Genomic DNA, 10,007 nt, shown 5'->3' on the forward strand with positions numbered 1-10,007 from the left:
ACACTCTACACTTCCGCAATTCCACTTACACGCAGGTTTCTCTCAAATGGTGATCTAGTGGCCAAAGATCTTCATAGGTTGAGCCACGATCAAATATAATTTTTTTAAACAATGGTTCGCAAAAGGACAGTAGACCAGTTGTCATATAAATAATATAGTCAGAGTTCGCTTGAATCTTTCCTGTACACCGGAACATCTGTATCGTTTAAAGATTAAGGATAAGAACTTATGTAATTGTGGTAATTATGTCGGCACTATAAATCATATCTTCTTTCAAGACAGCAACATTTCATTTTCAACTTAAAATCACTCGGTTTTAATCTTCCTCTAGATGTTTCTTGCTTAGTATATCATCCGATAGTTCACCTAGCAGAGTTACTGACAATTTTTTTCAAGAATGTAACATCACGATTTAATATGGGCGATCCTGGCTCCCTTATTTGTGATCTGGTAATGTTTGTGTATGGTAGTAAGACGCCTTGATAGATCGCCCTGGCGTGGAGATGTAAAACCCTGTGTCACTGTGCAAAATTCCTGTGCTCTAACAAGTGTATACTTGTTCCTAACAGTACGGTTGAAGACTAGAATATTCCTAACGTATTTTCCATAAACAACCTCTCCCAATAAAATAGTTCGCACTTTCGTTTCTCAATACCACTGTATTCTGTCCTTTTGAACAGTGCCTTTGATTAGTACTACTTAAATCAACCTAGTGACTGGACGTAGCGCGCAGAGCAGAGTCCAACTAAAAACGAAGAAGAAGAAGAAGAAGAAGAACTCTGCTCTCCCGAACACGACGCTGCCGCCTTACTGCCAGCAGCCAGAGGCTTTCATTGCCACACCAAGTCAGACACTTAAGAGATAATTTCTCACTTACCAAGAGTTTTTCCAATAGATGAATCTTCTTCAAATCACCACTAGACTTATCCGAATGCACTGTTATACGTTTCGAGTATGTCACGACGCTTTTTACCAACAAAACTATAATTAACGAACGCAGAACACTTGTAACTACTGGGATGCACGCCGCCATCTTGAGGTCAGATCTTAGGAAAGGTAGATGCTCCATACAGGAAAATCAAGGAAACCTTTAGAGAAAGCTAAACTAAGTGTATGAATATTACGAGCTCAGATGGGAAACTACTTCTATGGAAAGAAGACAAGGCGGAGAGATGGCAGGAACATATCCATCAGTTGTATCATGGTAAAGACGCGAACGATATGATCTTAAATCAAGAAGAGGCTGCTGATGCTGATGAATGGGAGACCCGATTTTGGGGTCAGAATGCGACAGAACCTTGAGAGACATACACTAGATAGAAAAAAAGGCAGCTGGAATTGATGTCATTCCCTCTAAATTACTGACTGCTTTAGGAGAAACCACCATGGCGAGTTTATTCCATTTAGTGTGTAATATGTGTGAGACAGGAGAAGTGCCATCTGATTTTCGGCTGAATGTTGTTATACCTATTCCGAAGAAAGCCGGTACTGTCTAGCATGGATTTCGCCATAAAGTATGCAAGAGGGAATGATTCTATGATCCGCGACCTACAGTATCTGCGTGTGCAAACGCTGTTAGCAAGTATCGTGCTATGAACTGTATTCTGCGATAAACACTGACACAATTATCGTATATCAATGAGATTTATTAATGTTTATCTCTTTGTCAATATTTATATCTTTGTATGTATGGCCACTGAAGCAATAAAGTTTATTTATATTAGAAAAGCTTTTAACCGACCGAAGAAGAAGTGGAGTTGCTAGAGGATTTCAGCAAATTTTAAGATTTCTGCAGCATCAATCAGAAGGAATACAGGAAAGATAACCTTGTAAGAAGTTTTATCTTAAACAGTAGTTTGCATGATTCCCAGTATTGCTTGTCTGTTTCCAGTCATCCTTTTGTATACCGTAGTATTTCTTTTGCTATTTGAAAACATTGGGCCGTTTGCAGAAACGGTATTTAGACAATGTTTACGGTTAAACAATGTCTATGTGTGGCTGCTGTATGGCAAAGACGTTATTTATCACTTAGACACTGTCTGAAACCGGTACTCAACAGGCCGTGCGTAAACACTACCGGGAACACTGTTTAATCAGCCGTGCGTAAACACTGCCGAGAATACTAATCTCAAATTTTAGGAGTCAATCACAACCAGAGGTTATGTACCATGAAACATTGACACAAGGAGCAGTCCGGCAACTGTCAACTTGACAACAATCCTTGTCAACCGATATATTTTATAATGATTGGGATAATCAGAATAAACTTTTCCCGATCGTCAGAGGGCTGTCGCATGCATCAAAAGGGGTTGGATACATTTATTACATTTACTGGCAAATAAGCACACATAACAGTGGCGTGTATGCGTAACATTTTCTTGGCAGACAATCGTCGCGTTAATTCAGGTAAGGACTGAGAAGGAAGGGCAGTGGCCATAATAACAGCCCCAGTAGGCTATGTGCCTAATGTAATGGGGAAACTAAGGAAAACAATATTCAGGGCTGCCGATGGTGCATTTCGAACTATGATCTCTATAATACAAGCTACATCTAACTGACCCCTACAACTCATTCGGTTATACAATAATATAGTTTCATCTTCCCTTCGCAGAATCTATTTATATTACAATCACCGTAAGAACACTATAATCAAACCTACACTTCCTCGTACTGTGGCGTGTCGCTTTAGCATTGATAATATTATGAGATTTTACTTCCACTGAAAGCGATATTCTTATCTGTGGGCAAGTCGTGCTCACGTTTAAACATATTTCAGTAATGTGTAGGAAGACAACAGCTGATTAACATTTGGCGCACACACAAACGAATTTTATTGGTTGCGACAAGCAAAGATTTACATGGAGGATACTTCTATTTCCATTTTCTAATCAATATTGAAACTTTAGACGAAGTCTAGCTAAGCACCGGCTGAGCATCGTTTATGCATTGGAAGATCGTGCTTGACTTAGACGTTGTTTACGTAGACGTTGTCTAAGGCTTAAAACTTGTCATCGTTCCTGCAATCGGCCCATTGTGTTTGACCAAAGTGATGCTTATTTTAATAATAATAATAATAATAATAATAATAATAATAATAATAATAATAATAATAATAATAATAATAATAATAATAATTATAATTATAATAATAATAATTTCGGGGCGTTATTGCCCCCTTTAGATGGATTCTCGAAGTGTTCTACAGGGATTGGGGGTATATATTCATCCTCTTTGGTTACCTTAATATATGATAGCAAATACAGTATAGACAATACCGGACACTTCCGTATTTTCTCGTACTAAACTGGGAGACACGCCGACAGCCACCAGCGGTCCAACCTTAAATATCAGGCGGCAAGATTGAAACTACAAAAGTTGCATGTTAAAAGTGATAGAAATTATGAAAGTGAAAACTGATTTTTGCTTTGTTCTCTTACGAAATTTTAATGTTAATACTGATAGAAATATTGAAACTCAATGATGACTTCGTTTTGTCCGAACCCTTTGCTGAATGGTCAGCGTTGAGACCTTCGGCTCAGGAGGACCTGGATTGAATTTCCGGCCGGATCGGGGATTTTAATCACGTCTAGTTAATTCTTCTGGGTCGGGGACTGGGTGTTTGTGTTTTTTCCAAGTCGTTCCTCTTCATATTCAGACAACACTTCCATCCACCCCAGAAACATGCAATAGTGATCACTAGACCTCGGATTTTTAGGTGATGAAATGTTATTAGAGCTGCCTAAAATAGACTCTCATATAGATTATAAAATATTTTTATGGAGCTTCAATTTTAGGTATGTTAATAGGCATCAATTAAAATATCATGCTTATTTTTGCAAAATTGATAATAACTCATTAGGGGGAAATGTAAAACAAGCTGCACTCTCCTCTTTGCTGAGAACGGCACAGAATATAATTTTACCGTCCGATGTAAGATGAGGAAACTCCTGAAACCACTATTTAATTAAAGACGACTTGGAACGTTACACTTGCGTTTTAATTCATAGCGTATAGTGTTCTGCAACACTCAGTTTCAAGCAAGTCCCGCTACGTGCGCTGGCAATCAATGCCTTGCGATATCTCGCATAATGGCACGTGTTCTCTATAGTATATTTGATAATAAGAATTTATTACATCCGAAAGGCCATGAAATGACATACATAAATATGATCGGCTTAATCTAATTTTTACTATATTCCAGCAGTGATTTATTGTATTGTATTAGTGTATTTGATGATAGTATGTTCTCTTATTATATGATCTGCTTTCCGATCAGGCACGAATAGTATCTACCATACCTACGTGGAATTGTTCAAATAGTCCTGCCCTGTAGCATCGCCATTTTATTCTCTGAAGGTTAGTGGCGGAAGTGGTTCAATTCTGCGATCCCTACGAAGGAAGGAAGGAAGGCAGGAAGAAAAATGTTCGCAGCAAATATTGTGGCTAGGTCTGCCCCAGTTGCTGGCCGATTTTTGATGCAGAAAAGAACCAGTGTTATATCTGGAGTACCGAGGAATAAGGTACCATTCGTGGTATGTATTTTTTGTAATTTAGGTACCGGTACAGTAAATCGCCAATGTGAATTGGAACTGATAAAACATCACAGGATATTTTTTGTTTCGTTTCAGGAAAAGGCGATACTGGGTGGCATTATGATCGGCGGAATTTGTTTCGTTCCTGCTTGGGTACTAGTTAACATTAGGGCGTATCAAGACAGGGAATGATGTTTCTTCATTTTAGCTTTCGGTGTTGATCCGCTTAAAGCTCCTTATGGAGAGCTAATCTTAAAAGTACAGTGTGGCTCAAGTAGGTTCGTATGGATCATCAAATTGTTCGAGTATGGTGATTTTTCAGATAAAACTGTTGTATAGTAGAAAATATCACTTTGAGGGTTTGGACATTTAGTGTCCTGACCAGTTGTATCTCTGACTCAGGCAATCGTTAAATAAAATTCTTCATGAAAAACGTTGTAGTTTAATTAAGTGAATCTTCCAGTATTTGGAAAGATTTGTTTAGGTACCTTGCTATTGATTTGAGCTGACCTTAGTCATTCTGTCTTTCATGATGTTTGCTTTCTACTTCAATCTTGAAGTTCTTTTTCGTGTAAAGTATGTGTGGGTGAAGTGAAATTGGTTTTAATGACCAGGTTGTCATCTGGGAAGAATGTTTAAGGTAATCGACACAGCTGTAATAGGACTAAAAGTTTGTGGAAGTGCTTTTGAATAGAGGTAGGACTTGTAACAGCTGTTCCAGTGTAATCCATTCTTAGTTTTAATGCATTCTACTGTTGGAAAATCTTTGTGTACAGCATGCATAGCCCAAATTAATTCTAAATAATACAGAGAAAGTTGGCTATGCTGTTGGGGTCACATACCTGTGAGCTTGCATTTGTGATGTAGTGTGTTCGGGGGCCAGTGCTGGGGCTTTACCATTGGAGGCTATAGTGGCTTCCTTCCCAGTCCTAGCTCTGTCCTATCATATCGTCAACATAAGACCCTAGTTTGTGCAACAAAACCTACAGCAGAAATTCCATATACAAGAATAAAGTTTCATATCAAAAGTTAAATCGAGAATAGTAGAATGAGAACCAAAGGACTGAAGTTCCCTTTGTAAATATTATATTGGATTCAGAACATTGGCAGAAATGAAATATAGAAGTTTAATATTTGTCTTAACCAGTTTTTCATCTTCTTAAATTATCTAGTTGATAAGGGTTATAGAAGAGCACAAAATTGAAATTTTATTTCAAATTTCATTGTTTCGGACTTGGGGAAAATGGTGATGATCTGAAAGTGGTAGGGGGACCTCATAGTAATGCAGAATAAAGATTATGTTGAAATAGTTAAGATTCAGGTCTTCACTAGGCATATTTTAGGACTTTTATTTGCATTTTGTGCTGCTTTTCTTGTTGCACGTACCAATGTGCTCTGTAACAGTACTGATGCTTAACAAGTTTCCTTTATAAATGATAGGCAACTGTATGTGGCTCCAATCTTGGACTATACAGTCTATCATCTTAATGTTTAAAGGGGTGAATTATTGGCTGATAAAACAAGAGTGCATATAAATAATGGATTCCCTTTGATATACTGTGTAATTGCCAGCATGTAATTCTGCAACATTGTGTATAATTGTCAGAAGCTTAATTCTTATTTAGTAAGGTTGTGATCCAGTAATGCTGCATATTTGGCAATGTACATTTCGAGATATTTTTAAACTTTACCAACTAGTTCACAAAAGAGGGAGTTAGCCAGGCTGAGAGGCTTTTGTGCTGGCCTTCTGACCCCAACTTGGCAGGTTCGATCCTGGCTCAGTCCGGTGGTATTATCTTTCAAACGCCGTAGATTCATTTTCACGGAATGCGGTTACAGTGGGCCACACGATGTGAGCGCTAACAATAGGAACATAAAAAATAGCTGTATACCAATAGTGCCCGTTTTAATTTTTCTACATAAAAATACTTCTAGGGGCAGATTGCTGGGTCCCTGGTAAGCATGAAGAAAGGATCTTTCCTGTCATCTAATTAACATTTCAAATTTTGCGTGATTGCACCTTCGTAAAAATGCAGAGAATCTAGTAAAGTGTAACCCCAGGAATGCCCACATTAAGCAGAAAAACAAAAAACCCTGAAATGTTGAGTTGGAAATTTTTGCTTGTGTGTTAGATAATTTGTCAGCTGCAACTTTCATGTGATTACCTGTAATGCATTGTAACACTACTCTCAAAATCAACATTTTAACCTGAATATTTTGCACTTTACAAAAGCCAAAGTACTAGGCTACGCGTAGCTAGAAAATCATGCCTCGGTAACTTTCCTATGTAGATCATTAAGGCCTTCAAGATTTCACTGTGGATGTGAAAATGCAGTAAGATGGTCTCTTATGCTAAGACTCGGTGCTCAATATTAGCCCTTCTTGAGCAGTACTTTCATTGGCTTCCCAGGTTACATTTTACTAGCATGTTCACATTTTTAGGAAGGCGAAAGTCTTGCAAAAATGTAAAATGGTATCTAAAGTAGATGGGATCCTTTCTCTTTTTGCCAGGGAACTGCCAACCTGCTCCTCGAAATAATCTTATGTAGAAAAATTTAAACACGCTGTCAATCTGATAAGCGGCCATATCCTGCGTTAAATTTGTCTCCGATAGAGCTTGCATCACGCCTGGTCCAGTGCTACCACATACCATGAAAAACAATGAAACCACAGAGTTCAAAAGTGACGTGTCATGAAGTGTGTTGTTGCACTGTCCGCTGCTTCATTCTGTGAACCAAGAATGTCTCGTGAGGGAAGATCTAGTAGTGCACAGGAACACAATCGAGAGGAAATGGTGCAGCCTTTAGGAATCCATCCACATCAGGTCAAAAGGAACATCACTACTTGCCAGAACATTTGGTTTTCATACTGCCACCCATACCAAGAATGAATCCACGAATTTCTACTAGCAGCCAGCATGTTGTATCCCCTGCCATACTGAGAAAGTTAGTGTTTTCATTGAAGTTTTGTCCACTATCAAATCATCTTTGCTTACCCTCAGCCCAACGGTCTTGTCACTACCTGTACGTAATTAACCCAGACCAGTGGTGTAACTTTTGCCTCCCCTGTTTCTAAGTTGGTACCCTTGTGCAGTGCGCTGTGATGACGTGTGAGCTGCACCATGTTGGATTCTTAACCTAACTTTTGCGAACTGCTTAGTAATGTCACTGTCACTTCCTATCTAAAATTATGACGTCCTAGCATACAATTATTTCTGCGTGTATTTGGTGGTGTTACAGTGTAATGCTAATGAGCTGCTGGAGTTTCAAATGGAAACCTTTAAAGGCATTATTTGTGTTTAATCTTCCATTTACTGGGTTGTTTTAAGAGAGGGGTATCTCTACTGGCTTCTAAGGAATCCTGGGTAATACATGTGAGAATTTTAAATTTAAAAGTTTCATTCTTGTTTAGATTCCGCATAGAACTAGAGCTATCTGGTTGTGATCACAAAATCAACAGTCGTTAAAAACATCTTCCTTTTTCTCCCATTTAGAACTCATAGTTATTTCTGGATTTGTGGGAGAATCTTCAAGAAACTGCTACCAGTTTCTTACTGAATCACCGGAGCATGACGAATGTGATATAGGAGTGCCTGCATAAATTTAATTGCAGCAAATAGATGTAATGCAATTTTTTTTTTTGTTAAGTTGTATAAAACATTGTTATTAATTATTGTAAGATTATTTTAGAAAAGGGTCTGATAGGTTATGACTGCCTGAATGTTGTAACAGCTGAACTGCCAATCATGAAGTCCCGGGTTCTATTCCCTGCTCTGCCAGGAATTTAAGACTGGCAGGAGGGTTTGGAATGGGGTTGTACTTGCCTAGTCCTATTGTAGTGCGTTTTTGAAACCTACTTCCTGGTCTGTGATTTCAGTGAATAGATCATAGTCTTATTCATTTTGAATAAACGGTTAACATATGTTTGTTAGTCAGCCCGAAGGCTGGTTGGATCCTCAACAGCTCTGCCATCAGCTGTTATAGATGGCCTAGGCATCAATGAAGAGGCATACTAGGGAAATGAGGAGTGAGGTAGCTGCTTTCCTCACTGAGCCAGAAGTTGCTATTACATATCAGTCTTCCAAGCCCACTGAAATGCATGCACCAACCGACCCTATGAGCAATATTTTCACACCATTCATAGCAGGGACTGGCTTCAGAAGGAATGGCATTACTAGCATCACTCATACCTGTCACTTTCATTTTGTTAAAGCCAAGGATAAAGCTGAGACAGATCAATGAAAGTAACAAGATTGCTCTAGCCCATACCAGAAGACATAGTGCACTGTAAACACTATGTCCCGCCAGCAAAGGCATTAACATTATATATACCTTCGAATCTATTCTTTAATTGGGCTGCAGTTTTGTCCCAAGCAGTTGTTAAAGGTATGTATGAAGTATATTTACATTCTAGCTGCTCATCCGGAAACAATTCATCAAAACTTGTTTTTTTCCTTCACTTTTTAAATTGTTTTACTTTCAAATTGTAATGTAATGCCCAACCTTTTTGCCAAAAATGTAGCTAATGAGATCGCTTCTTCAAAATTATTTCAGTAGCATGATTATCAGCAGCATTCTGAATACGAAAACTTCTTATCAAGCTCTAAATTTTCTGATTGTAAAATTAGTGATGTTAAATTAGTAGTACATTCTATCATTGTTTGCAACACTATTAAGTTTGATACCAAAAGTTCCCATATTGTAGTATTCTGACTGAAGAAATTATACATTTCCACTGTGTCATGAACTCCTCGAATTCCACTTGCAGCATCATTAAGTACTAGATTTAAATTATATACTGCAGAATGCACTTTTTTGCAGTTTAATTCTGTTTTGACACTTTAGTTAATGCCTGACATATTGGCTTCGTTAATAAGAATCCTTTCTAGCCTGTTGCACTGAATATTATTTCCTTCTGTATTCGTAATGAAGTATGATTTGGTATTTCACAAAAACCTAAGCAGCTTTAATTTATTTTCACGTCTCAAGGCTTTCTGGTTAAATCCTGTGAAACACTAAGGTATCTAAATATCAGAGTTAATTGATCTGGTTTTTTTTCCTACGTCATGTGTTGTATCTGTAATAATAGAAAAGAAAGGACCGGGCGAGTTGGCCGTGCGGTTAGAGGCGCGCGGCTGTGAACTTGCATCCTGGAGATAGTGGGTTCGAATTCCACTTGGCGGCAGCCCTAAAGATGGTTTTCCGTGGTTTCCCATTTTCTCACCAGGCAAATGCTGGGGCTGTACCTTAAGGCCATGGCCGCTTACTTCCAACTTCTAGGCCTTTCCTATCCCATCGTCGCCATAAGACCTGTCTGTTGGTGCGACGTAAAGCCACTAGCAAAATAAATAAAAGAGAAAAGAAAAGGGAGCTTTAATGTCATTAGTAATTTCTTTTTGAACTGCACAAGATAGAACACTGGTTCACTCCTTTTGACTTGGAGGGCATACGTACTTTTGAGTGTATATTGGTTTAC

The 10,007-nt window shown here is 38.3% G+C and overlaps 1 long non-coding RNA gene across 1 annotated transcript; it reads left to right on the forward strand.

Annotated features, from left to right (window-relative positions):
• The first annotated feature begins 4,152 nt into the window (after window positions 1-4,152).
• Window positions 4,153-4,965, forward strand: LOC136863152 (uncharacterized). The gene is made up of 2 exons (XR_010859155.2): window positions 4,153-4,532; window positions 4,629-4,965. It is a non-coding gene; the product is annotated as an uncharacterized lncRNA (long non-coding RNA).
• The last annotated feature ends 5,042 nt before the right edge of the window (window positions 4,966-10,007 follow it).

Source organism: Anabrus simplex, chromosome 2, assembly GCF_040414725.1.
Source record: "Anabrus simplex isolate iqAnaSimp1 chromosome 2, ASM4041472v1, whole genome shotgun sequence".
Taxonomy (NCBI): domain Eukaryota; kingdom Metazoa; phylum Arthropoda; class Insecta; order Orthoptera; family Tettigoniidae; genus Anabrus; species Anabrus simplex.